The sequence below is a fragment of the Somniosus microcephalus genome, chromosome 14, assembly GCF_052327205.1.
Source record: "Somniosus microcephalus isolate GS21.2 chromosome 14, FLI_Smic_1.0, whole genome shotgun sequence".
NCBI classification, from domain to species: domain Eukaryota; kingdom Metazoa; phylum Chordata; class Chondrichthyes; order Squaliformes; family Somniosidae; genus Somniosus; species Somniosus microcephalus.
In genome coordinates this window covers 61,568,261-61,595,741 of record NC_141000.1, presented here as the reverse complement: position 1 = coordinate 61,595,741, position 27,481 = coordinate 61,568,261, and the positions used below count along the sequence as shown (strand labels likewise).

General features: G+C 43.1%; 1 protein-coding gene and 1 pseudogene across 3 annotated transcripts in view; one reads left to right on the top strand and one right to left on the bottom strand.

The window, feature by feature from the left end:
* The window catches only part of lsamp (limbic system associated membrane protein), a 1,225,843-nt gene that overhangs the window by 506,781 nt on the left and 691,581 nt on the right, over positions 1-27,481 (bottom strand). The window lies entirely within an intron of this gene.
* LOC147107509 (uncharacterized) overlaps positions 1-27,481 on the top strand; it is a 159,632-nt pseudogene that overhangs the window by 4,453 nt on the left and 127,698 nt on the right.

The window sequence follows — 27,481 nt, the reverse complement described above, 5'->3', positions numbered from 1 at the left end:
AGTGGCCCTAGAAATAGTAGATGCATTGCTGGTCATCTTCCAAAATTCTATAGATTCTGGAGCAGTTCCCATGGATTGGAGGGTAGCTAATGTTACGCCACTATTCAAAAAAGGTGGTAGAGAGAAAACGGGGAATTAAAGACCGGTAAGCCTGACATCGGTAGTGGGGAAAATTTACATTATAAAAGATGTAATAGCAGAGCACTTGGAAAACAGTGACAGGATCAGACAAAGTCAATATGGATTTACAAAAGGTAAATCATGCTTGACTAATCTACTGGAATTTTTGAGGATGTAACTGGTAGAATAAATAAGGGAGAACCAGTGGATGTGGTGTACTTGGACTTTCAGAAGGCTTTCGATAAGGTACCACATAAGAGATTAGCGTGTAAAGTTAAGGCACATGGGATTGGGGGCAAGGTACTGACTTGGATAGAGAACTGGTTGGCAGACAGGAAGCAAAGAGTTGGAATAAATGGGTCTTATTCTGAGTGGCAGGTAGTAACTAGTGGGGTACCGCTGGGATTGGTCATAGGACCACAGCTATTCACAATATATATTAATGATCTAGACGAGGGAACTAGATGTAATATCTCCAAGTTTGCAGATGACACAAAGCTGGGTGGGCGTGTGTGCTGTGAGGAGGATGCCAAGAAACTCCAGTATGATTTGGACAGGTTGGGTGATTGGGCAGATGCATGGCAGATGCAGTATAATGTGGATAAATGCGAGGTTATCCACTTTGGTGGCAAAAACAGGAAGGCAGATTATTATCTGAACTGCAATAGATTGGGAGAAGGGGAAGTGCAACGAGACCTGGGTGTCCTTGTGCACCAGTCGCTGAAGGTAAGCATGCAGGTGCAGCAGGCGGTGAAGAAGGCAAATGGTATGTTGGCCTTCCTAGCGAGAGGGTTCAAGTATAGGAACAAGGATGTCTTGCTGCAGTTGTACAGGGCCTTGGTGAGACCACACCTTGAGTACTGTGTGCAGTTTTGGTCGCCTTATCTGAGGAAGGATGTTCTTGCCATGGAGGGAGTGCAGCAAAGAGTCACCAGACTGATACCTGGGATGGCAGGAATGCCGTATGAGGAGAGATTGGGTCGATTGGGCTTATACTCGCTGGAGTTTAGAAGAATGAGAGGGGATCTCATTGAAACGTATAAAATTCTAACAGGACTAGACAGACTAGATGCAGGAATGTTGTTCCCGATGGCGGGGAGTCCAGAACCAGGGGTCACAGTCTAAGGATAAGGAGTAAGCCATTTAGGACAGAGATGAGGAGGAATTTCTTCACCCAGAGAGTGGTGAACCTATGGAATTCTCTACCACAGAAGGCAGTTGAGGCCAATTCATTTAATATATTCAAGAAGGAGTTAGATATATTTCTTAAGGCTAAAGGGATCAAGGGATATGGGGAGAAGGCAGGGACAGGGTACTGAGTTTGGATGATCAGCCATGATCTCATTGAATGGCGGAGCAGGCTCGAGGGGCCGAATGGCCTACTCCTGCTCCTATCTTCTATGTTACTATGTTTCTATGTTAAGCTCAAGAGCAGCGATATAAATGATGGGCCCGTGTTATGGAGTGAAATTTATTATCAAGGAACAGAGGAGCCTGTTTAAAGAGAATAAAACCTATTTGAACATAAGAGTTACATTTTCCTTTAAACTTGGGTGTGAGATACAAATATTTTAACCAAAATTTGAGAAACATGATTGATATTTATAACACAGGCTGACAAACTGGGAGTTGCAAAATTGAAGTGCTTTAGGGTCACCACTCGCAGGAGGGTATAATTGCAGCATGATAAATTTACATAGCAGCTTCCATTATAAATGTGGACAGAGGAATTTATATGAAATGTAGGTCATTTAGCCTCTTGAGCCTGTTCCGCCATTCAATAAGATCATGGCTGATCTGTGACTTAACACCAAGTACCCACCTTCGCCCATACCTCTTACTACCTTTGGTTAACAAAAATCTATCAATCTCAGATTTGAAATTAACAATAGTATCAACAGCCATTTGTGGAAGAGAGTTCCAAATTTCTGCCACCCTTTGCGTGTAGAAGTGTTTCCTGACTTCACTCCTGAAGGTCTGGCTCTAACTTTTAGGCTATGTCTCCTAGTCCAAGACTCCCCAAACAGTGGAAATAGTTTCTCTCTATCTACCCTATCAGTTCCCCTTAATATCTTGAAAACCTGATAAAATCACCGCTTAGCCTTCTAAATTCCAGGGAATACAACACTAATTTGTGTAATCTTTCCTTGTAATTTAACCCTTGGAGCCCGGGTATCATTCTGGTAAGTCTACACTGCACTCCCTCCAAGGCCAATATATCCTTCCGAAGGTGTGGCCCCCAGAACTGAACTCAGTACTCCCCATGTGGTCTAACCAGGGCTTTGTATAGCTGTAGCATAACTTCTACCCTCTTGTATTCTAGTCCTCCAAATATAAAGGCCAGCATTCCATTAACCTTTTTATTTATCTTGTGTAGCTGACCGTGACATTTTAATGATCTATGGACATGCAGCCCTAAGTCTCTTTGGACCTCCAGTGTTCTAGCTTACAATGGGAAAAGCTGACAACAGGATTTAAAATTCTGTTAATATGTAGTACACACAGACTTAAGTTGTTCAATATATTTATATATCTATATATATGAAATTTTGTGCAACTTTACACCAATTTCTTTTCACTTTCATCTGAACGACACCATTCAAGAGATCTGCTAGTGTTCCCATTTTCAGCTCAGCCAGGAATAGAATCATGGAATGATACAGCACAGGAGGAGGCCATTTGGCCCATTGTGCCTGTGCCGGCTCTTAGAAAGCGCTGTCCAATTAGTCTCATTCCCCTGCCCTTTCCCCATAGCCCTGCAAATGTTCCCCCTTCAATTCCTCTTTGAAAGTTATTATTGAATTTGCCTCCACCATCCTTTCAGGCAGTGCATTTCAGATCCTATCAACTCGCTGCGTAAAAAAGATTCTCATCTTACCACTTGTTTCTTTTGCCAATTACCTTAAAATTGTGTCCTCTGGTCATGGACCCTTCTACTACTGGAAACAGTTTCTCCTTATTTACTTGATCAAAGCCATTCATGATTTTGAACACCTCTATTAAATCTCCCCGTAAACTTCTCTGCTCTAAGGAGAATAATCCCAGCTTCTCTGGTCTCTCCACATAGCTGAAGTCCTGCCTCCCCTGTACCATTCTAGTAAATCTCCTCTGCACCCTCTCTAAAGCATTGACTTCCTTCCTAAAGTGTGGTGCCCAGAACCCAGGAGAGTTCAAAAGCATCGGGAGCAGAGCGAGAGCACCAAAACCCGGGAGAGTTCAAAAGCAGCAGGAGCAGAGCGAGAGCGCCAAAACCCGGGAGAGTTCAAAAGCAGCGGGAACAGAGCGAGAGCGCCAAAACCCGGGAGAGTTCAAAAGCAACAGGAGAAGAGTGAGAGCGCCAAAACCCGGGAGAGTTCAAAAGCAGCGGGAGTAGAGTGAGAGCGCCAAAACCCGGGAGAGTTCAAAAGCAGCGGGAGTAGAGCGAGAGCGCCAAAACCCGGGAGAGTTTGGGAGCAGCGGGAGCAGAGCGAGAGCACCAAAACCCGGGAGAGTTTGGGAGCAGCGGGAGCAGAGCGAGAGCACCAAAACCCAGGAGAGTTTGGGAGCAGCGGGAGCAGAGCGAGAGCACCAAAACCCGGGAGAGTTTGGGAGCAGCGGGAGCAGAGCGAGAGCGCCAAAACCCGGGAGAGTTTGGGAGCAGCGGGAGCAGAGCGAGAGCACCAAAACCTGGGAGAGTTCAAAAGCAGCGGGAGCAGAGCGAGAGCGCCAAAACCCAGGAGAGTTTGGGAGCAGCGGGAGCAGAGCGAGAGCGCCAAAACCCGGGAGAGTTTGGGAGCAGCGGGAGCAGAGCGCGAGCGCCAAAACCCAGGAGAGTTTGGGAGCAGCGGGAGCAGAGCGAGAGCGCCAAAACCCGGGAGAGTTTGGGAGCAGCGGGAGCAGAGCGCGAGCGCCAAAACCCGGGAGAGTTTGGGAGCAGCGGGAGCAGAGCGAGAGCGCCAAAACCAGGGAAAGTTTGGGAGCAGCGGGAGCAGAGCGAGAGGCCAAAACCCGGGAGTGTTTGGGAGCAGCGGGAGCAGAGCGAGAGCGCCAAAACCCGGGAGAGTTTGGGAGCAGCGGGAGCAGAGCGAGAGCGCCAAAACCCGGGAGAGTTTGGGAGCAGCGGGAGCAGAGCGCGAGTGCCAAAACCCGGGAGAGTTTGGGAGCAGCGGGAGCAGAGCGAGAGCGCCAAAACCCAGGAGAGTTTGGGAGCAGCGGGAGCAGAGCGAGAGCACCAAAACCAGGGAGAGTTTGGGAGCAGCGGGAGCAGAGCGCGAGCGCCAAAACCCGGGAGAGTTTGGGAGCAGCGGGAGCAGAGTGAGAGCGCCAAAACCCGGGAGAGTTTGGGAGCAGCGGGAGCAGAGCGAGAGCACCAAAACCCGGGAGAGTTTGGGAGCAGCGGGAGCAGAGCGAGAGCGCCAAAACCAGGGAGAGTTTGGGAGCAGCGGGAGCAGAGCGAGAGCGCCAAAACCAGGGAAAGTTTGGGAGCAGCGGGAGCAGAGCGAGAGGCCAAAACCCGGGAGAGTTTGGGAGCAGCGGGAGACGCCGAGATACAAAGGACTGGTGAGCGTAAAGAAGTAAAAAGTAATCGAAGTGTGACATCACCAGAAAGCAGGTAAGTGATTGGTTGGTGAGTATTTCTCTATTTCTCGCTTTTTTTCCAAACTTGGGTGTCTAACTTTAAGTGTCTTGGTGTAGATTAAAAGATATAAGTGTTCCAAATTTTAAAATTAATTAATTAATTGAGATGGGAGACCAGGCAATGTGTTGTTGTTGTTGCATGTGGGAGCTGGTGGACACCATTGAGGTCCAGGGTGACCACATCTGCAGCAAATGTTTGCTGCTCGAGGAACTTCGGCTCAGAGTTGATGAGCTGGAGTCCGAGCTTCAGACACTGCGACACATTAGGGAGGGCGAGCGTTACCTGGACACTATGTTCCAGGGGGTGGTCACACCCACTAGAATAATTACTTCCAATTTGGCCCATGGTCAGGGACAGGAGAGTGTGACTACAAGCGAGGCAGGTATTGGGATCCAGGAGGTAGTAGTGGAGGAGCCTCAGCCCTTGGCCTTGTCCAACAGGTACAAGATTCTTGCTCCCTATGTGGATGAGGCCAGGGACTGCAGGGAGGATGAGCAAACTGACCACAGCACCGTGGTACAGGGAGCCATTCAAGTGGGGGGAGCAAAAAGAAATATTGTAGTGATTGGGGACAGTATAGTGAGGGGGCCAGATACTGTTCTCTGCAGCCAAGAGCATGAGTCCCGAAGGCTGTGTTGTGGGTTAAGGACACCTCCTCTGGGCTGGAGAGAAACTTGGAGTGGGAGGGGGAAGATCCAGTTGTCATGGTCCACATAGGTACCAATGACATAGGCAGGACAGAGAAAGAGGTTCTGCTGAGAGAGTATGAGCAGCTAGGGGCTAAATTAAAAAGCAGAACCACAAAGGTAATAATCTCTGGATTACTACCTGAGCCACGAGCGAATTTGCACAGGGTAAATAAGATCAGAAAAATGAACGAGTGGCTCAAGGACTGGTGTGGGAGAAATGGGTTTCGATTTGTGGGGCTCTGGCACCAATACTGATATAAGAGGGAGCTGTTCCGTTTGGACAGGCTTCACTTGAACCATGCTGGGGCTAGAGTCCTGGCAAATCGAATAACTAGGGCTGTAGAGAGGGCTTTAAACTAAATAGTGGGGGGGGGGGGGGGAGTGTTCAGGTGAGCGGGAAAATAAAATGTCAATGAGAAATGAGAAAGCAATAGAGCAGGCTAGAGATGGGGGAAATAATAACTAGAGTGTGACAGGAAGGGACAGAATGTTTAAAAATAAGATTGTAACAGCAAAAAAGGCCAAAACAAGGAAAAATTGTAAAAAGACAAAGTTAAAAGCTCTATATCTGAATGCACACAGCATTTCACAGAATCACAGAATCTACAGTGCAGATAGAGGCCATTTCGGCCCATCGAGCCTGCACCGACACATATCCCACCCTATCCCCGTAACCCCACGTATTTAATCCCCTAACACTAAGGGTCAATTTATCATAGCCAAATCAACCTAACCTGCACATCTTTGGACTGTGGGAGGAAACCGGAGCACCCGGAGGAAACCCACGCAGACACAGGGAGAATGTGCAAACTCCACACAGACAGTCGCCCGAGGCCAGATTTGAACCCGGGTCCCTGGCGCTGTGAGGCAACAGTGCTAACCACTATGCCACCGTGCAAGATAACAAGATAAATGAGTTGATGGTATAAATAGATACAAATGGGTATGATCTGATCGCCATTACAGAGACGTGGTTGCAAGGTGACCAGGGCTGGTAACTGAATATTCCAGGGTATATGATAATTCGCAAGGATAGAACGAAAGGAAAGGGAGCGGGGATGGCTTTGTTTGTAAAAGATGGGATAAGTGCAGCGGTGAGAAGTGATATTGGCTCAGAAGATTAAGATGTAGAATCGGTTTGGGTGGAGATAAAAAATGATAAGGGGAAAAAGTCTCTGGTGGGCATAGTCTACAGGTCCCTGAACAGTAGCAATACTGTTGGACAGAGTATAAATCAACAAATAATGGAGGCCTGTAAAAAAGGTACAGTAATAATCATGGGTGATTTTAATCTCCATATTGATTTGACAAATCAAATTGGCCATGGTAGCCTGGAGGAGGAGTTCATAGAGTGCATCCGGGATGTTTTCCTGGAACAGTATGTAATGGAACCAACCAGGGAGCAGGCTATCTTGGATCTGGTACTATGTAATGAGACAGAATTAATAAATGATCTCATAGTAAAGGATCCTCTAGGAAAGAATGAGCATAGCATGGTTGAATTTCAAGTTCAGTTGGAGGGTGAGAAAGTTGTATCTCAAACCAGCGTCCTGATCTTAAACAAAGGCAATTATAATGGCATGAGGGCAAAACTGGTTAAAGTGGACTGGAAAAACAAATTAAAGGGTAAGAAAGTTGAAATGCAGTGGCAGACATTTAAGGAGATATTTCATAACTCTCAACAAAAATATATTCCAGTGAGAAAGAAAGATTTTAAGAGAAGGGAGCACCATCTGTGGCTAACTAAGGAAGTAAAGGATGCTATCAAATTGAAAACGAAGGCATACAATGTTGCCAAGATTGGTGAGAGACCAGAGGATTGTGAAATTTTTAAAAACCCGCAAAGGATGACTAAAAAAATAAGAGAGAGAAGATGACTTATAAGAGTAAACTGGCAAGAAACATTAAAACAGATAGTAAGAGCTTCTACAGGTATATAAAAAGGAAGAGGGTAGCTAAAGTAAACATTGGTCCCTTAGAGGATGAGACTGGGGAATTAATAATGGGGAATGGGGAAATGGCAGAGACTCTGAACAAATATTTTGCATCTGTCTTCACTGTAGAAGACACTAACAACATCCCAATAATGGATAATCAAGGGGCCACAGTGACTGGGGAACTAAAGACAATCACTATCACTAAGGAAATAGTGCTAGGTAAAATAATGGGACTAAAAGACGACAAGTCCCCTGGACCAGATGGCCTGCATCCTAGGGTCTTAAAAGAATTGGCTGCAGAGATAGTGGATGCATTGATTGCAATATATCAAAATTCCCTGGACTCTGGAGAGGTCCAAGCAGATTGGAAAACTGTTAATGTAACACCCCTATTTAAGAAAGGAGGGAGACCGAAAGCAGGAAACTATAGACCAGTTAGCCTAACATCTGTCATTCGGAAAATGCTGGAGTTCTTCATTAAGGAAGCAGTAGCAGGGCATTTAGAAAAAACATACTGCAGTCAAACAGAGTCAGCATGGTTTTAGGAAAGGGAAATCATGTTTAAAAATTTGCTGGAGTTCTTTGAGGATGTAACAAGCAGGGTGGACAAGGGTGAGCCAGTGGATGTGGTGTATTTGGATTTCCAGAAGGCATTCGATAAGGTGCCACATAAAAGGTTACTGCATAAGATAAGAGCTCACCGAGTTGTTGGTAATATATTAGAGATGAGGGGGTTGACTTATGAGGAAAGGTTGAGCAGGCTGGGCCTATACGCATTGGAATTTAGAAGAATGAGAGGTGATCTTATCGAAACATTTAAGATACTGAGGGGGCTCGACAGGGTAGATGCAGAGAGGATGTTTCCTCTCATGGGGAAATCTAGAGCTCGGGGCCACAGTCTCAGAATAAAGGGTCACCCTTTTAGAACTGAGATGAGGAGGAACTTCTTCTCTCAGAGGGTCGGAAATTTGAGAATTCTCTGTGCCAGAGAGCTGTGGAGGCTGGGTCATTAAATACATTTAAAGTGGAGATTGACATTTTTGCAAGATAAGTGAGTGAAGGTGTGATATCTGAGTGGTAAGGTCAGAAACTGAGAGAAGCGAGATATTAGGAACAAAACCCAACTATTTATTTACCTGGTGTAGCAGAGAAACATCTCTTACAGGCTGCAGGCAAGACACACAATTCTTACTGCATGATGGCAAGATGGAGGATTCACCTCTGAGTCATACCCATAATGCAATGCCACATTACCGTATAAACTGGTGTACCAGGACATTGAATACATGACCCATTACCTTAAAAACTGGTGAATGTGAATCCTTAATATTTGGCTCCATCTGGTGGATAACTTAAACATTACATCCCAGATTACTATACCCCTCCCCTCTTAAGTTGAATATTAATTTCTTAACAACATTCTTAAAAAGTCCCATAAGGAAACTCCTTTAACGATAGTCCATACTGAACGAATCTAGCAGGTCGTTATCAACCTCTCTGGCGGCTTGTGAGTCCTTGGTGAATGTCTTACAGCCAAGTCCCTGCTTGGCTGTGGTAGAGCCACCTGCTGCTCCTGAGCAGTACTCAGAGTATCTGACTCTGCTACGATGGTTTCCTCTTGACGAAGGGGTCCAGGTGGAACTGGCTCTGTTCGTGGTGGTGGTACCACCGATGCATTTGGATAACTGGGGGCCAACTTGTCCTCCGACATCTCCTCTGGAACCTCCAATTCGATTTCCCCTTGTCTGGTCAGTATCTGATTTACATGTCTGCGTACTACCTGACCAGTTCCCACCATGACCGTATATGATACTGGACCGGTCATTGAGTCTATGACGCCAGGAATCCATTTTGGACCATAACTGAAATTCCTGGTAAGGACCGCATCTCCTTCTCCAAAACTGCGGCTCTTTGTCCTTCTGTCATGGTTCTCCTTTTGTTTGATTTGTCGGTTTTCCACCTTCCTTTTTAGATCTGGGTGAACCAGGTCAAGAGTGGAGCGTAGTCGACATCCTAACAACAGCTCAGCAGGAGAGAGTCCTGTGGTAGATTGAGGTGTTATTCTGTAGCTGAACAGAACTCGTGACACCTTGGTTGTCAAACTCCCTTCCGCACTTTTTTTTATCATCTCCTTCAATGTTTGTACGGCTCTCTCCGCAAGTCCATTTGAAGACGGATGATATGGAACTGAGGTCACGTGCACTATGCCATTGTTTCTCATGAACTCTTTTGTTTATGTACTCACAAAACACGTGGCATTGTCACTTACTACGATCTCCGGTAGCCCTTGATTACTAAAACTCCGACGCAGGCAGTCTATAGTAACAGTAGATGAAGCAGAATTTACAGGATAAACATCCATCCATTTGGAATGGGCATCAATGATTATAAGGAACATCTTTCCCATGAATGGACCCGCATAATCTACATGTAATCTTCTCCATGGTTTATCTGGCCACTCCCAGGGGTGGAGAGGAGCCGCTGCTGGTGCCTTCCTGTGTACTTGACAAGTGCCGCATGTCTTGACTAGATTTTCTATCTCCTCATCTAGCTTTGGCCACCACAAGTAACTCCTTGCCAAGGCTTCCATATGCGAAACTCCAGGCTGACAATGATGTAGTTGCCCTAGGATAGACTGTCGTGCTGGCTGTGGAATAATCACTCGTGCTCCCCACAACACGCAACCATCCTGCACACCCAGCTCTGTCTTCCTGACACTGTAAGGTGTGAAATCAGTCCCTTCCGGATGCTGTGGCCAACCCCTCATCACATATTCTCGGACTCTAGACAGTACTGGATCTTTACCAGTCCATGTCCTTACTTGTTCTGCGGTCACAATTGCCGTGTCCGTGTCCTCCAACATCAAAACTCTGTCCTCTGGAGCTGCACGGATAGGTGTACCTGGTAGTGGAAGACGGCTCAAGGCATCTGCGTTCCCATGGTACTTGCCCACCTTGTAAACGATGACATACTCATATGCCCTCAACGTCACTGCCCACCTCTGGATCCGGGGTGACACCATCTGTGGTACTGCTTTCATTTCATTAAAAAGAGATAGAAGAGGTTTATGATCGATGCATATGGTGAATTTCCTGCCATATATGTACTTGTGAAACCTCTGTAACCCAAACATTACTGCTAACCCCTCTTTATCTAACTGGGAATAGTTTTTTCCGCTGGGGTCAGAGTTCGAGACATAAACCCTATCAGTCTTTCTGTTCCATCTTCCAAGCTGTGTGAAAGAACCGCCCCCACCCCGTAAGGTGAAGCATCACAAGAGAGAATGATATCTTTCTCTGCATTGTAGTGAACCAGCACATCCGAGGACAGCATCAGTTTCTTGGACTGTTCAAATGAAACCCTCTGTTCCTTTTCCCACTGCCACTGCGTCTCCTTGCACAGAAGTTTGTGAAGAGGTGCTAACACTGTTGACAAGTTTGGTAAAAACCTGTTATAATAGTTTAGCAGTCCCAGGTAAGCTTTTAACTCCGTCACATTGGTAGGAGCTGGGGCCTCCTGCAGTGCTTGTACCTTCTCCTTGATTGGATGGAGCCCGGTGGTGTCCACTCTGTGTCCCAGGAACACGGCCTCATTCCCCAGGAAACTGCACTTACTCCTCTTGAGCCGTAACCCAGCCTTATCCAATCTTTGTAGTACCTCTCTCAGAGTGCTCAGATGCTCCTGGTCGGTTCTTCCCGTCACCAGAATGTCATCCAGATAGATAGAAACATGTGGGATCCCTTGCAGTACACCCTCGATAGTCCTCTGGAAAATAGCTGGACTAGATGAGACACCGAATGGTAACGGTTATAGGTAAACAAACCCTTGTGTGTATTTATGGTTACATACTTCTTCGATTCTGCAAGTATGCATGACTCATATCCAGCTTCGTGACTTTCTTCCCTCCAGCCAAGTTTGCAAAGAGATCCTCTGTTTTGGGAATAGGATACTGTTTTAGTTTAGACACCCTAATTACTGTCAATTTATAATCTCCACAGAGTCTTACCGAATTGTCCGGTTTTAAAACAGGTACAATGGGAGCTGCCCATTCCGAACATTTCACGGGTTCCAGTATGTTCTCTCTCAAAAGACGGTCAAGCTCAGCCTCTACCTTCGGTTTCATGGCATACGGCACAGGTCGTTGTTTAAAAAACCTTGGCAGTGCCTCCTTGTCTACATAAATCTTAGCTGGGGGGCCATTAAATGTGCCAAGTTCTTCCTTGAACACGTTCTCATGTTCAATCAACACTTCTTGCAAAGACAACTGTTTGCCTCCCTCTATTTGATTTATTGCTCCCCAATCTAATTTAAGTTCTTGTATCCAGCCCCGACCTAACAGGTTTGGTCCGGAACCCAATACTACAACTACAGGTAGCTGTTCCACGGTGTCCCTGTGTTGCACAGTTACAGTAGCTGTACCCAATGTCGCCACTCGTTCATCGGTATATGTTTTAAGCTGCATAGAGCAAGACTTTAACTCTGGAACTTTTGCACGGTTCCACAATTTTGAGTACTCCTCCCTGTTCATTATGGTTATGCCGCATCCTGTATCCACATCAAAGTTGACCTTAGAGCCATTTACTGTCAGTTGCAAAGTGATAGGATCCACTTTTGGAATGTTCTCTACCATACTATGCATTATGAACATATCGTCTTCTTTCTCAGCTTCTCCGCTGATGTGATGTTGATCCTCATCGCCAATATGTGATATCTGAGTGGTAAGGTCAGAAACTGAGAGAAGCGAGATATTAGGAACAAAACCCAACTGTTTATTTACCCGATGTAGCAGAGAAACATCTCTTACAGGCTGCAGGCAAGACACACAATTCTTACTGCACGATGGCAAGATGGAGGATTCACCTCTGAGTCATACCCATAATGCAATGCCACATTACTGTATAAACTGGTGTACCAGGACATTGAATGCATGACCCATTACCTTAAAAACTGGTGAATGTGAATCCTTAATATTTGGCTCCATCTGGTGGATAACTTAAACATTACATCCCAGATTACTATAGAAGGGTTATGGGGAGTGGGCTGGGAAGTGGCTTTGAGCCCTAGATTAGCCATGATCTTATTGAATGGCGGAGCAGGCTCCAGGGGCCAAGTGGCCTATTCCTGCTCCTATTTCTTATGTTCTTATGTTCTTAATTGAACACCATACTCCAGCTGGGGCCTAACCAGTGATTTATAAAGGTTTAGCATAACTTCCTTGCTTTTGCACTCTCAGCTACTGTTTATAAAGTCAAGGAACCTATATGGTTTTTTTTTTAAACCGCCTTATCAACTTGTCATGTCATCTTCAAAAAATTGTGTACATTTCTCTCTGTTCCTGCACCCACTTTAAAATTGTACCATTTAGTATATATTGCCTCTCTGCATCCTTCCAACAAAAATGCATCAAGTCTCACTTCTCTGCATTAAATTGCATGTGTCTATGTCCTCCTGAAGTCTTTTACTATCCTCCTCACTGTTTACTACATTTCCGAGTTTCATTAATCATTTGAATATTTAAAGACTGATATATTCTGATTGTCAGAAAGCATATTGTAAAACATTCAGATTTCATTATTCTAGGTAAAAAACTATAACCTGTCCATAAAATGTTCAAAGTAATTGGATTCTCATTTCCAAATTCCAATATCCATTATCATGGTTTTATAATTGTAGATGATTTGATTAACAACCAGAATTCACAGGCAGAAAATACAACTGGGTAACTACAGAAGTAAAGAGCTGCTCCAAAAGCACGTGTAGATTGCCGATGGAATGCAAATAAGGCCCGACCATAAAAATCGTTTGGGCCTCTTTACCGCTTCAGTTGGGTGGTGGCAAACCTGCTCTGCCTGTCTCTGGATGACAGAAGTGGACACTTGGAAATCGACCCTGCTGTCAGAGTCCTTGAGCATCCTATCCACAAATAAATGTTTCTCCCTCGCCAATGAGTGTACATGCCATTTTAAAAAGAATGTGAAATCAAAATCAGAGTTTAAAAGTCTGCGCTAACAAATGATTATATCTCCTGTAGCTTAATCTGAAATCTTGACTCAAATATGTTCGATAGATAATACTTTGCCATTATGGCAGCATCATTCGTAGAAGTGAATTTTATTTACTCCAGTGTGTGTGATAAACAGCCGTAAACTCTATAATCTAGATTATATTTTCCACAGTTTATTTAAGATAATAATTATGTGAAGAAATACATTTCCAGCTGTTCAATTGAAGACACCATTGTCTCAATTAAGGATATCCTTATGAGATAGGCTGCTGTTACACCTCAAACCACATTGGCACCATTTAATCAAATTAATTATTTTCTCCAACATTAATAAAGTACGATCAAAAAGCAATAAACACATAATGTACTGTATCATGAGTAATTAAGGACAAGTTAGTCTGTTAAATGTCTTGATCTGGGAGATGCTACCTTTCAATCAGTATAACTGTCATCAATTTGGTAGTACAGTGCAGGCATGTGTACTTTATTGCTCAGTTCAAGAATATTGTAGTAATAACTACTCCTACAACAGTACAACATTCAATTTCTGATTAAGGAGGCCTTTTGCAATCTTATTCTCGACAATGCTTCAGTAAAGGATGATTCTCATGAGTCTTAAATGGGTTGTCTGTGTGCAGAGGGACAAAAAACTGGCCAGGTGCTCATTTATATCATTCTGAAGCTTTCCTAATGGATCAAACAAGGAACAGTAGTGATGGCACCAGAGAGTTCAGACTACCCCCTTGACTGAGCAGGATAGTATGTAATGCAGGGAGAAAAATGGGAGGAGATGGGGAGAAACCAGGATACAAAACAAAAATGACTATATCCAAACTATGGCCAGGCTGAAAAATGTATTTGCCACTGAGGTCAGAACTCTTTTTATTTGAAGGGAAATCCCCGCAAGTACTGTCTTTTCCAGAAGATTTGTATCGGCACAATTATGCTACACAATGGTAAGACTCGGGTTTAAAATGAAAGTTCCCAAAAGGCAAGTTCTTCACCAGCATTGGAATTGGTTGGAAATAGAGAAAATTGGAAGTGTAAACTGACATCATTCATGTGCATGCATCCCTTGCCAGACATTCACAGAGTAGCATTATCAAGGCTGGGAAGAGAATACAAGAGAAGTGAAGCAAGAAAATAACAGTTTGAGAAGAGTGCTTACAGTATAGGAAGTCCTTGTAATACTTCTCAAGAAGAACATAAAATAGCGATAGCCAGGGGCTAACTTACAATTACAAAACTCTGGATGAGCTGCATAGTTTTACACCAGTAACCTGACTCAACTAGATGAAAAGTTCATCTTTAACTATAATCTAAAGGCAGACAATAGGTCTTCTAACATATTGGCCCAGAAATTCGGGTCTCCACGGGTGAGTACGCACGGGGTACTCACCCGTAAGCCCAATGGAAGTGCCGGTTTCCTGCATGCACTGTGCATGCGCGGGAAACCGGCACTTCCGTTCCCCTGAAAGAAGGGGTTCAGAGGTCGAATGCGTGCACAGGAGAGGCTGCGCGTGCGCATCGAACTTACGTTTTTTTTGCAGGTTTTCCCGGAGGATAAGTCTCCAGAAGTTACACATATAAAAAGCAGGCGCAAGGCCTGCTTTTTACAAGGTAAGTGGTGAATTAATTAAAATTAAAACATTTTTTCCACAGGTTTATTATTTTTAAATACTTTAAAGAAAGGTAAGTTTATTTTTAGCCCCGTTAGAAAATAAAAATTACTTTTTTCAAAAATTTAAATTATTGTTTAAAATAGTTATTTCATGTAATTTATAGTATATTTTAAAAATGTGATGTTTTTTAAAAATTTATTTGAAGATTTAGTGATGTTTTGGGGCTTATAGTATTTATAAGTTTGGCAGGTCTTCCTGTCAAACTTATGAATGAAGCATTCCCTGCTACCATTGGCTCTCCATGGCCCACGTGATCCCAGGGGACACATCGAACTAACTGCGCCCCTGGGATATGCAAGCACTGCATGCCGGCAGTTGGAGGAGGCCCAGGATCGCAATTCTACGGCTCAACAGCCGGCGCGCAAGTTAAGAGCAGGTCGGGGGCTTACACCCGCGGGAATTTCTGGGCCAATGTCCGGTACCTAACACAGGAGACCATGGCCGGAATCTTTACCTTGGAGTCAGGTTTTGTGCGTGCTGTGTGCGTAACGGGTCGGGAACACAATGTTCTGAGCAGTGCGTTGTTCAGAACAACTTTAACTTAATGGCCCCAATTGCAAGACTCATGTGCATTTTCCAGACCAATTAAATGGAGCGGGTCAGATGATGTCATCAATGGCCTGTTTCCAGTGCCAATATTTAAAGCAACCTCGCACTCATTGCATTTGAAGGTCATTTGCAGCGCTCTGACAACTATTACCAAGGTGAAAAAATGTCGCTCATGGATGGGCAAAGGCACAGGGTGGCACCAAGGTTTAGCGATGCATCTCTCCATGTTCTGATGCAGGCAGTGAGAGCCCGCAGGGAGGTCCTGTTCCCTGCTGATAGGTGTAAAAGACCACCCAAAGAAACCAAAACAGCATGGTTGCAGATCGCAGAGGAAGTCAGCAACAGGGATGTGGTGAGGAGGACCTGGATCTAGTGCCGCAAGAGATTCAATGATATCATGAGGTCAGGAAAGGTGAGTGCAAAGTCACACTCACCTTCATCCTGATGTGCCTGTCATCACATCCCCATCACTCTGCCTTCCCAAGCCTACTCCTGCACATCATTCCTCACACCAACATACTTTCCACGTCCATCCATCCCTCTCTGTCTATATACCTATGCACATCCCCATCTGACTAACCACCCCTCACTTGAGGAGGTCAAGTACTGAGGCCAAGGAACGTTATAATGAGAGCCACATGTCCACCAGATATGTCATAGAGCAAGCAATAGGCATGCTGAAGAAGCACTTCAGATGCCTTGATAGATCTGGAGGAGCCCTTCAGTATGCACCAGCCAGGGTCTCCAGAATCATTGTCATTTGCTGCGCACTACGCAACAAAGTTCTTCATTGATGACAGCTGCAGAAGTGGTGTGAAGGATCCAATGATACACTGGTGAGTTTCAGAGGTAAGAATATGTTGGGAAAATCATTTTTAATGTATTTAGACTTTTCTGTAGGTAACAAGTTTTGAAGTGTTTGTGTAGTCCCACCTCATTGGGAGAACCTCTCTCACCATTGACAGATCGCTTCTGTAACCTCAGCTGCAGTTGTCAACTGTTCTAGCCTAAGGAGGGAGTCACTGTAAAGCTTGGGTGCAAGGGTTCACATTTGTACAGTGATTGTCAGTGTTTGCAGCACCTCAATGCTGTCGAACGCTGAAAAATCACCTGTCAAAAAAAGTGCGGCCCCTTTAAGAAAAATGGCAGATGATGTGTCATCAACTGACGTCATCTGACACCGACTTTCTCTTAATTGGCTGGCAAGCCCGCAGGGCGGGCTTAACAAGGCCAACTGATGCAAAATAGCGTCTGTGCATCAGATGTCGTTGGTGGCGGGATAGGAACCCGGAAGGCAGCTGTCCCGCCCCCAAGCCGCATCGAAAGGTAAAATCCAGCCCTTTGTCTCTCATTCATCAGCCCAGACAAATCCATTTCGATAGTTCCCAAGGAGGTTTTTCCCTGGATACAATACATGAGCCCCAGAAGAGTTAGAGATAGAATTTGACAGTGGTGAGTGGATGCTCTGCAGAATTCGGCCCCGGCTCCCAAGCCTATGGACACGAATCTCTGAAGTTCTGCTCTAAAAAGAAGGATGCTGGATGAGCATCACACCCACATGGACCATCTTGGAAGACCTGAGACAAATGTCAGGAGTCACGGTGGAATTCAATGCCATCATCAGTGCCAATATTCGAGAAGGAGTCAATACAATGCAATGTTACTTGGAACAAGTGGTGGCACCAGGATCATTTGCATTTTTCTGCCCCCACCCCCCAACACCACTGGACAGCAAGCAAGGAGCTTGCCAAAATTCCATAATAAATGGAGCTAGCCCAGTACACCCCATTTGCAAATGGAACCACTGAGATATCATTGGAACAAGTGCAGCAGAGGTGCGGTAAGCCAATCATCACCAAGTACGAAGTACGCAGCGTGAGGGAGTGTCCTGCTAAATCCCAACCCAGAATTCCGAGCATGTGCTCCAGTCTCCACTTGCTGGACTGTCTGGAGTGGGGTTTGAACTTTCTGATTTAGGTGGAATGCTACCATTAAGCAAAAGGCTTGCTCCACATTAACATATCACACCATATTACTTACAGGTACTCATGGCTGTAATTTAGTTAATAGGTAGCACTTAAAGTTACTAATTTAGGTAGCAGCGATCATAATATGATTGAATTTTACATTCAGTTTGAGAGAGAGAAGAGTGGGTCCAAGACTAGTATTTTAAACTTAAATATGGGCAATTATGAGGGCATGAAAGCAGAGCTAGCTAAAGTGAACTAGCAAATTAGGTTAAGGGATAGGTCAATAGAGTTGCAGTGGCAGACATTTAAGGGGATATTTCAAAATACACAGAATATATACATTCCAATAAGAAAGAAAAATTCCAAGGGGAGGACCCACCATCCGTAGTTAACTAAAAAAGTTAAAGATGGTATTAAACTTAAAGAAAAAGCATATAATTGCGCAAAAATGGGTGGCAGGTCAGAAGATTAGACAGAATATAAAAAACAGCAAAGAATGACTAAAAGATTAATAAGGAGAGAAAAATTAGAATACGAGAGAAAGCTAGCTAGAAATATAAAAACAGATAGTAAGAGTTTCTATAAATATTTAAAAAAGAAAAGAGTTAACAAAGTGAGCGTTGGTCCTATAAAAAGTGAGTCTGGGGAATTAATAATGGAAAATAAGGAGATGGCAGTTGAATTGAACAGGTATTTTGCATCGGTCTTCACTATAGAGGATACAAGTAACATCTCAGAAATAGCTGTAAATCAGGAAATGGAAGGGAGGGAGGAACTCAAGAAAATTATAATCACCAGGGAAGTGGTACTGAGCAAATTGTTGGAGCTGAAGGCTGACAAGTCCCCGGGTCCTGATGGACTTCATCCTAGGGTTTTAAAAGAAGTGGCTAGTGAGATAGTTGATGCGTTGGTTTTAATTTTCCAAAATTCCCTAGATTCGGGGAAGGTTCCATCAGATTGGAAAATAGTGAATGTAACTCCTTTATTCAAAAAGGGAGGGAGACAGAAAGCAGGAAACTACAGGCCAGTTAGCTTAACATCTGTCATAGGGAAGATGTTAGAAGCTATTATTAAAGACGTTATAGCAGGGCACTTAGAAAAGTTCAAAGTAATCAGGCAGAGTCAACATGGTTTTGTGCAAGGGAAATCATGTTTAACCAATTTATTGGAGTTCTTTGAGGAAGTAACATGTGCTGTGGATAAAGGGGAACCGGTGGATGTACTGTACTTAGATTTCCAGAAGGCATTTGATAAGGTGCCACATCAAAAGTTATTGCAGAAAATACAAGTTCATGGTGTAGGGGGTAACATATTGGCATGGATAGAAGGTTGGCTAGCTAACAGGAAACAGAGAGTAGGCATAAATGGGTAATTTTCTGATTGGCAAAATGTAATGAATGGTGTGCCACAGGGATCAGTGCTGGGGCCTCAACTTTTTGCAATTTATATAAATGACTTGGATGAAGGGACCTAAATTTGGTTGCTAAATTTGCTGATGACACAAAGATAGGTAGGAAAGTAAATTGTGAAGAGGACATAAGGAGATTACAAAGGGATATTGATAGGTTAAGTGAGTGGGCAAAGATCTGGCAAATGGAGTATAATGTGAGAAAATGTGCAGGAAGAATAACAAATAAGCATATTATCTAAATGGTGAGAGATTGCAGAGCTCTGAGATGCAGAGGGATCTGGGTGTCCTAGTGCATGAATCACAAAAGGTTACTATGCAGGTACAGCAAGTAATTAGGAAAGCTAATAGAATGTTATCGTTTATTGCGAGGGGAATTGAATACTAAAGTAGAGAGGTTATGATTCAGTTATACAGGGCATTGGTGAGACCACATCTGGAGTACTGTGTACAGTATTGGTCTTCTTATTTAAGGAAGGATGTAAATGCATTGGAAGCAGTTCAGAGAAGGTTTACTAGATTAATACATGGAATGGGCGGGTTGTCTTATGAGGAAAGGTTGGACAGGCTAGGCTTGTATCCACTGGAGTTTAGAAGAGTAATAGGTGACTTGATTGAAACATATAAGATCCTGAGGGGTCTGGACACGGTGGATGTGGAGAGGATGTTTCCTCTTGTGGGAGAATCTAGAACTGGGGGTCACTGTTTAAAAATAAGGGGTCGCCCATTTAAGACAGAGATGAGGAGAAATTTTTTCTCACAGAGGGTCGTGAGTCTTTGGAACTCTCTTCCTCAGAGGGCGGTGGAAGCAGTGTCTTTGAATATTTTTAAAGGCAGAGGTAGATAGATTCTTGGTAAACAAAGGGGTGAAAAGTTATCGGGGGTAGGTGGGAATGTGGAATAATCGGATCAGCCATGATCTTACTGAATGGCGGAACAGGCTCGAAGGGCCGAGTGGCCTACTCCTGCTCCTAATTCGTAAGTTCGTATAAACTATTGCACACATAGAAAAGGGCGTTAAAGCATGTCACTTTTTTGCAAATTAAACACTTGGAGAGAATACAAAATCAACTTTTAATGAGTACTTTACAAAAATAATCTAATAATTTGCAGAATGATGCAATTAGACATCATTAGACATTGATATGTAATCTTCAAGGTGTCTCTATTCAACAAAGTATATTTCAAAACAGTACTTTATACTTCACTGAATACTTCATTAGGCAGCAAATATCTGTAACACACTAAGGAAAACAGCAGAAAATACATTTGGATAAACAGAATATGCTTCCAACCAAGGAAAAACATCTTGTAGAACTGCAGCTGCATATTAACAATATTCCAATTATTTCTACTAGAAACTTTCTATTAATTTGTTTATGTCAGTGTAATCTTTGGATATACACAATAGACCAGTGCTTACATGAAAAAGTGATGGGGTAACTTGCAAATATACCATAATGCATTTTTTGCTGATTGCAGTATGTTAAGATGATGTTTCTTTTATATGATATGCACCAGATCTAACCAGTACTTATCATAGTCTAATAGCCATATCTCCCATAGATCTTTTTCCCTGCATTCTTCAGTTTGCTTTCAATTTTTCTAGAGTGGATATCCATTTGGCATGTCTATTTCACTGGGAATCTAAGTTGGTGTGTATCTGAGATATCGGTTTTACTGGTGGTATGAAAGTGCCTCCTATATGATTATGTCCATAATGAGACATCTGAGGACATTAAAGGTGCTATCTACAGGTAAATGCAATTTTTTATCGGGCAGTCTAGGGTGCTTTTCATCTAAGGTTTCTGTTTCCACAGTGGTATCAGGATCCTATCTCTCTATGGTATCCATTTCCCAAATGGTCAACAGGACTATTTATGTGAGTATCTAAAAAGGTTTTGCTTGCTACTACTGCTTATGTGATATCAATTCTTTCTTCATGCATTATATTGAAGCTCATATCACCTGAATTTCTACAGTTCTATGACCAAACTAAATCAAAAGCTTGCAATACTCTTTGAAAATGTCATACTTACAATCCTTTAAGTTCCTGCCACTGGGCAAGCGGGGATTGGAAAATTGCAAGTTCTGCTGGCTTTGCACGTCAGCCTCGTGCTTGACCTGATTGTCCACTGGTAATACGCGCTCACAAAGAATGCACAAGAACTTTATTTTCAAGATACATTCATTGTAAATTATAGTTCAATTAGTCAGCCTGTGAATTTCCTGCCCAGCACTACACTCACTCATTTCAAAATGAGTGTTAAAGGCCAGCAAGAATAATGCCTAAAGGAAAAGGATCTGTTAAAGCTAAAATGTAAATTTATTTTTGCTGCTATTCAATAGCAAGCTACGGCAATTGCTTCCAGTGCTCTCCATTCACAGGATTTTATGCAAGAGGTTGAAGAATAAAGAATGTGTACCAAGGATATCAGAGACACCACAGGTGAACTGCACACAGCTGCTTACCAATCATCTCTACAGGCCCCAAAAAGCTACCTGACAGTGACAGAACAGAACTGCTTCTACATGCTAATTCAGCAGGGAGCAAGTTACAGATTTGTGCCATCCATTTCAGTTAGATCTGCCATCAACTTGCACCATATGGACATCACTGCCAGTGGTAGTCATGGTCACCTCCACCCTCAATTTTATGTCTGCATCTCACCAGCCTGTCACTGCAGGCATATGCAGTATTTAGCAATTTTCTGTCTGCAGATATATTAAACAAGTGAATACTGCATTGTTTAGCAGGGCCAAGACTTTAGTCCCCTTTCCCACTGAACAGCAATGGGAGCATGACAAAGTGGTCCAATTTCTTCACACTGCAAGTTTTGCCAAAGTGTGGTGTCACTGATGGCACCCATGTGACCATCCAGCATAATGACGAGAAAGGGCTTCTGTTCCAGCACTGTAAGCTCATCAGTGAACACCACCATATCAAGCAGGTCACTGTCCACTTCCCCGACAGCAGTCACAATTCTTTAATTTTAAAACCGTCATCTGCACCAAGCTGCTTTTCGAGAATGATTCAATGGATATTATCACCTAACCTGAAAGCACTTACAATTGCACTGATATGAGAAGTACGGTGCAAGAAACCTTCCATCTACCTGCATTCGTATCTTTCATACTGACAACCAAAGTCTGATTTTCTGTTAAGCATTGAATGCATCACATTTATAAGTTACATAGAATTGGAGGATTTTCTTTCTAAATTCTTGATAAAAGCACCAGCTCCAGTGATAGTACCAGTGATAGCAAGCTTAGTGGAGAGACAGTAAAATCAGTGAGCCTATATCTAGTGCATTGCCTTACAGATGACTAATTTGGCACGGAAGCTTGCACACTGAATTTTACTCATCCAAGTCTGTTAAAAGGCAATGGCCAGCTGAATCTACTCTGGACTTCTTTTCTGTCACCGGTTATCAGACCAAACAGCATTGCTGACTTGTCTTCCATATTAGCATTTAAAGTATAGCACAGTGATATTATTACCTGTAATGGATGAGCTGCAATGGTTGTTTGGTGGCCTTAATGTCCTTTATCAATTTGACCTGGACATACAGAATATTAAATACTTTCATATATTATTTTTATGAGGCTTACAGACTTTTAAAACAAATCTATTTTTTACTACAGTATACATAAACAATACAAATAACATTGTTTTCCAATGCTGCACCACATAAGCGTATTAGGGTTGGTCCAAACTCAGTATGACTTTCTTTTGATTGAGCTTGACAATGAACAACCATTCTGACACTGGAACAGTTCTCCAGGCATTTGCTCATAAATTGCACATTACAGGGAGGGTAAATGAGGTGTTCTCTATTTAGTGTGAAAGTCAACGTTATGACCTAGTAAGGACAGATTTTAATCCCTTACTAAATGAAATGTTCGTGGAAAATGCCTTTCAGGAACTACATGGGTGCCCACTGGTGAAAACATTCATGGAAATTATTATCTAAATATTCCAGGCTCCAGATTAGCTAATAATTACTTGATGAAATTTGGCCCCAAGTTCCTGCTCCCCAGAAAAAAAACATATTACACTCATTAGACTGTTCATTTAAGAGATGGGGAGCAGGGAAGAGAGTAATTGTTATTCCTTTACCTAATCCAAGCTACAATAGTTTTTTAGTTGACATGCATTAGTATTACTTAAAATGGTCTACACAACCTCCATGTTTAATTTACTTTAAACTATAATCTTACCAGTTCACTATCATGCAACCTGTGTGTGCGTGTTAAGGTTAGAGTTTAGAAGAGCTCAAATATTATTCACAGAGAGTTGGTGCTAAAATAAATAACTGAGACCTATCTAAAAATGTTCAGTGAGGTCCTTACTTTATGTGTTGACAATCATCAGTTGTTTAATAGGAGCCACTGATGATTGTTGCCATCTTTGATATGTTGCTTATTTTAGTTAGGGCTTGAAGTCACTCAGCTTAGGAAATTGAAGCAGTCACATGGGGGAATACTACACTCCATGGGACATGAGCTGTCACTGAGGGGGAAGAACAACAAGGGATGGACCATGATCTAGTCTCCAATGAAAGAATCCCAAAGTGCAGAGCAAGACTTTATACTGCAATCTGACTAGGTAAGAGGAATATGGAAAAGCCATAAAACCCCAGGAAACAAAACAGCTTTGTAAGTAAATTAAGCACCAAGTAATCATAACCAGCCTTACAAACAAACTTCTTCTCACACAGGTGTATGTACAATATTCAAGATTTTTTTCACAGTTTATTCAAGCAAATATAATGTGGCCTTGGCATGTTATCACATCTCTTTGTGTAGTGATAACATTTGTACTAATGTGCAATGCAATGAAGGATGAATGAGGTTTGGCAATGAGAGCTAAAAGGTCCAGCAATTTTTAATCAATCTACCTCAGTCTGTTCCAATAAAATATTCAACTGGCTCCAGTCCACTACCTAGTATTAAATATCATAAAATATGGTTGAGAAGAGATTGGACATATTGAATTTCGAACATTTTAAAAGTTAATAAACATTTAATTAATGTACAACTGAAATTATTTGGACTCTATTTTTGTTTGATTCTGATGTTTATGTTTTTTGATCATGCAGTACCAGTAGTAGTTCCAAGACCTTTCCAAGAGAAAAATCTGAAGAAAAATGTCTCCATTTGTTCAGCCTCACACAGACCCATAATGATTTTCTAAAACCAATTCTTATGTTCATTAAATGCAAATTTGTACTTGGAGCTTTGCACTATTAGAACATTTGTTTTAATGACACTTACAGTACGTACAGCTGTGGAACACTGTGCTTTTGCAGCTCCATATTGTAAGAAGACACTGTCTGCTGAACAACACAGTATATTTTCTCAGCAGTCTCTAAATGCTAATGTTGTTCGCTGATGATTCAGTACAATAGGTGCTATAAGAACACGGCATCCCTGTGAAAAACATTAAGCTGACACAAAAAATATCTATTCTAAATTGCATATTTAGAAGTCATTTCCATGAGAAAAATGCACCGGCAGCCCTAAAAGCAGCCTGACAGCCACTTTACTATGCCGTATGTACATCTTTTCTTGTTGTGGTGTGGCCTGGAGTGAGAGCCCTTTTACAATTCCCTGCCATTCTTCTTCCCACACTCAAAGGAATGTGATTTTAAATATACCTGCACTTGGAAACAACTGCAGAGACATCTCCCTACAATTAAGAATTTTTGAAATATTAAGGAGCTATAAAGCAGGATGGATAAGTATCTACGATGTACCCAGTCCTTCTCATTCTTACAGTAGTTTTAATGTGTTATCTTTAAACATAGAAACATAGAAGATAGGAGCAGGAGTAGGCCATTCGGCTCCTCGAGCCTGCTCCACCATTCAATGAGATCATGGCTGATAATCCAAATTCAGTACCCTGTCCCTGTCTTCTCCCCATGTCCCTTGATCCCTTTAGCCTTAAGAAATATATCCAACTCCTTCTTGAATATATTTAATGAATTGGCCTCCACTGCCTTCTGTGGCAGAGAATTCCACAGGTTCACCACTCTCTGGGTGAAGAAATTCCTCCTCATCTCTGTCCTAAATGGCTTACCCCTTATCCTTAGACTATGACCCCTAGTTCTGGACTCCCCGGCCATTGGGAACATCCTTCCTGCAACTAGTCTGTCCAGGCCTGACAGAATTTTATAGGTTTCGATGAGATCCCCTCTCAATCTTCTAAACTCCAGTGAGTACAAGCCCAATCGACCCAATCTCTCCTCATACGTCATTCCTGCCATCCCAGGTATAAGCCTGGTGAAACTTCGCTGCACTCCTTCCATGGCAAGAACATCCTTCCTCAGATAAGGCGACCAAAACTGCACACAATACTCAAGGTGCGGTCTCACCAAGGCCCTGTACAACTGCAGCAAGACATCCTTGTTCCTGTACTCGAACCCTCTTGCTACGAAGGCCAACATACCATTTGCCTTCTTAACCGCCTGCTGCACCTGGATGCTTACCTTCAGCGACTGGTGCACAAGAACACCCAGGTCTCTTTGCACTTCCCCTTCTCCCAATCTATTGCCATTCAAATAATAATCTGCCTTCCTGTTTTTGCCACCAAAGTGGATAACCTCACATTTATCCACATTATACTGCATTTGCCATGTTTCTGCCCAATCACCCAACCTGTCCAAATCGTACTGGAGCTTCACGACATCCTCCTCACAGCACACACGCCCACCCAGCTTTGTGTCATCTGCAAATTTGGAGATACTACATCTAGTTCCCTCGTCCAGATCATTAATATATATTGTGAACAGCTGGAGTCCTAGGACCGATCCTTGCGGTACCTGCCTGCCACTCGGAAAACGACCTGTTTATTCCAACTCTTTGCTTTCTATCTGCCAACCAGTTCTCTATCCATGTCAGTACCTTGCCCCCAATCCCATGTGCCTTAATTTTGCAAGCTAATCTCTTATGCGGGACCTTATTGAAAGCCTTCTGAAAGTCCAAATACACCACATCCACTGGTTCTCCCTTATCTATTTTACCAGTTACATCCTCAAAAAATTCCAGTAGATTAGTCGAGCACGATTTACCTTTTGTAAATCCATGTTGACTTTGTCCGATCCTGTCACTGCTTTCCAAGTGCTCTGCTATTACATCTTTTAATAAATACATTTCTTCATTTTAAAAAAATCAACGTAAATAAAGACTAGATTTTGTTTGTTATATTTCACTTTTGATTATTCAACCAACCACATGGTGGAAAATCATGTCAACTGATTATATTTTGTTGAAACTCTTCGACCCGCTCCCTCTCGAGATAAACGATAAGGAAAGAGTAATTTTAAATGAGAAACTCATTCCAAAACAATCCAGCCCTTTAGATAGGGATTGAAACAGGCATTCTTGTCTGTTGGAGCTTTAGAGACTAGTTTTCGGAGTATGCACTGGCAATGGTGGACCTCACCTATTGACAGCACATCGTGAAAATCAGCAGGCAGTTCACCCTTGAATGTGCGCAGTCACGAGCATAGGATTCCCACCACTAGCACAGACTCAGAATATTACCTCCTTCATTATTTTTTATATTCATTCATGGGATGTGGGCGTCGCTGGCAAGGCCGGCATTTCTTGCCCATCTCTAGTTGCCCTTGAGAAGGCCTTCTTGAACCACTGCAGTCCATGTGGTGAAGGTACTCCCAAAGTGCTGTTAGATAGGGAGTTCCAGGATTTTGACCCAGGGACGATGAAAGAACAGCAATATATTTCCAAGTTAGGATGGTGTGTGACCTGGAGGTCGTTGTGTTCCCATGCGCTTGCTGTCCTTGTCCTCCTAGGCGATAAAGGTTGCGGGTTTGATTGGTGAAATCAAAGAAGCCTTAGTGAGTTACTGCAGTACATCTTGTAGATGGTACACAGTGCAGACGCGGTGCGCCAGTGGTGAAGGGACTGTTGGCCTTTATTGCAAGAGGGTTGGCGTACAAGAGTAAGTCCTGCTACAATTGTACAGGACTTTGGTGAGACCACACCTGGAGTATTGTGTACAGTTTTGGTCTCCTTATCTGAGGAAGTATATACTTACCTTAGAGGTGGTGCAACAAAGGTCACTAGAATTATTTCTGGGATGAGAGGGCTGTCCTATGAGAAGAGATTGAGTAGATTGGGCCTATACTCTCTGGAGTTTAGAAGAATTAGAGGTGATCGCATTGAAATATGTAAAATTCTGAGGGGGACTGACAGGGCTGAGAGGTTGTTTTCCCTGGCTGGAGAGTCTAGAAATAGGGGTCACAGTCTCAGGATAAGCAGTCGGCCATTTAAGACTGAGATGAGGAGGAATTTCTTCACTCAGAGGGTTGCGAATCTTTGGAATTCTCCACCTGAAAGTGCTGTGGATGCTGAGTGATTGAGCATATTCAAGGCTGAGATAGACAGATTTTTGGACTCATAGGGAATCAAGGGATATGGAGATCGTGTGGGAAAGTGGAGTTGAGGATGGAGATCAGCCATGATCTTTTTGAATGGCG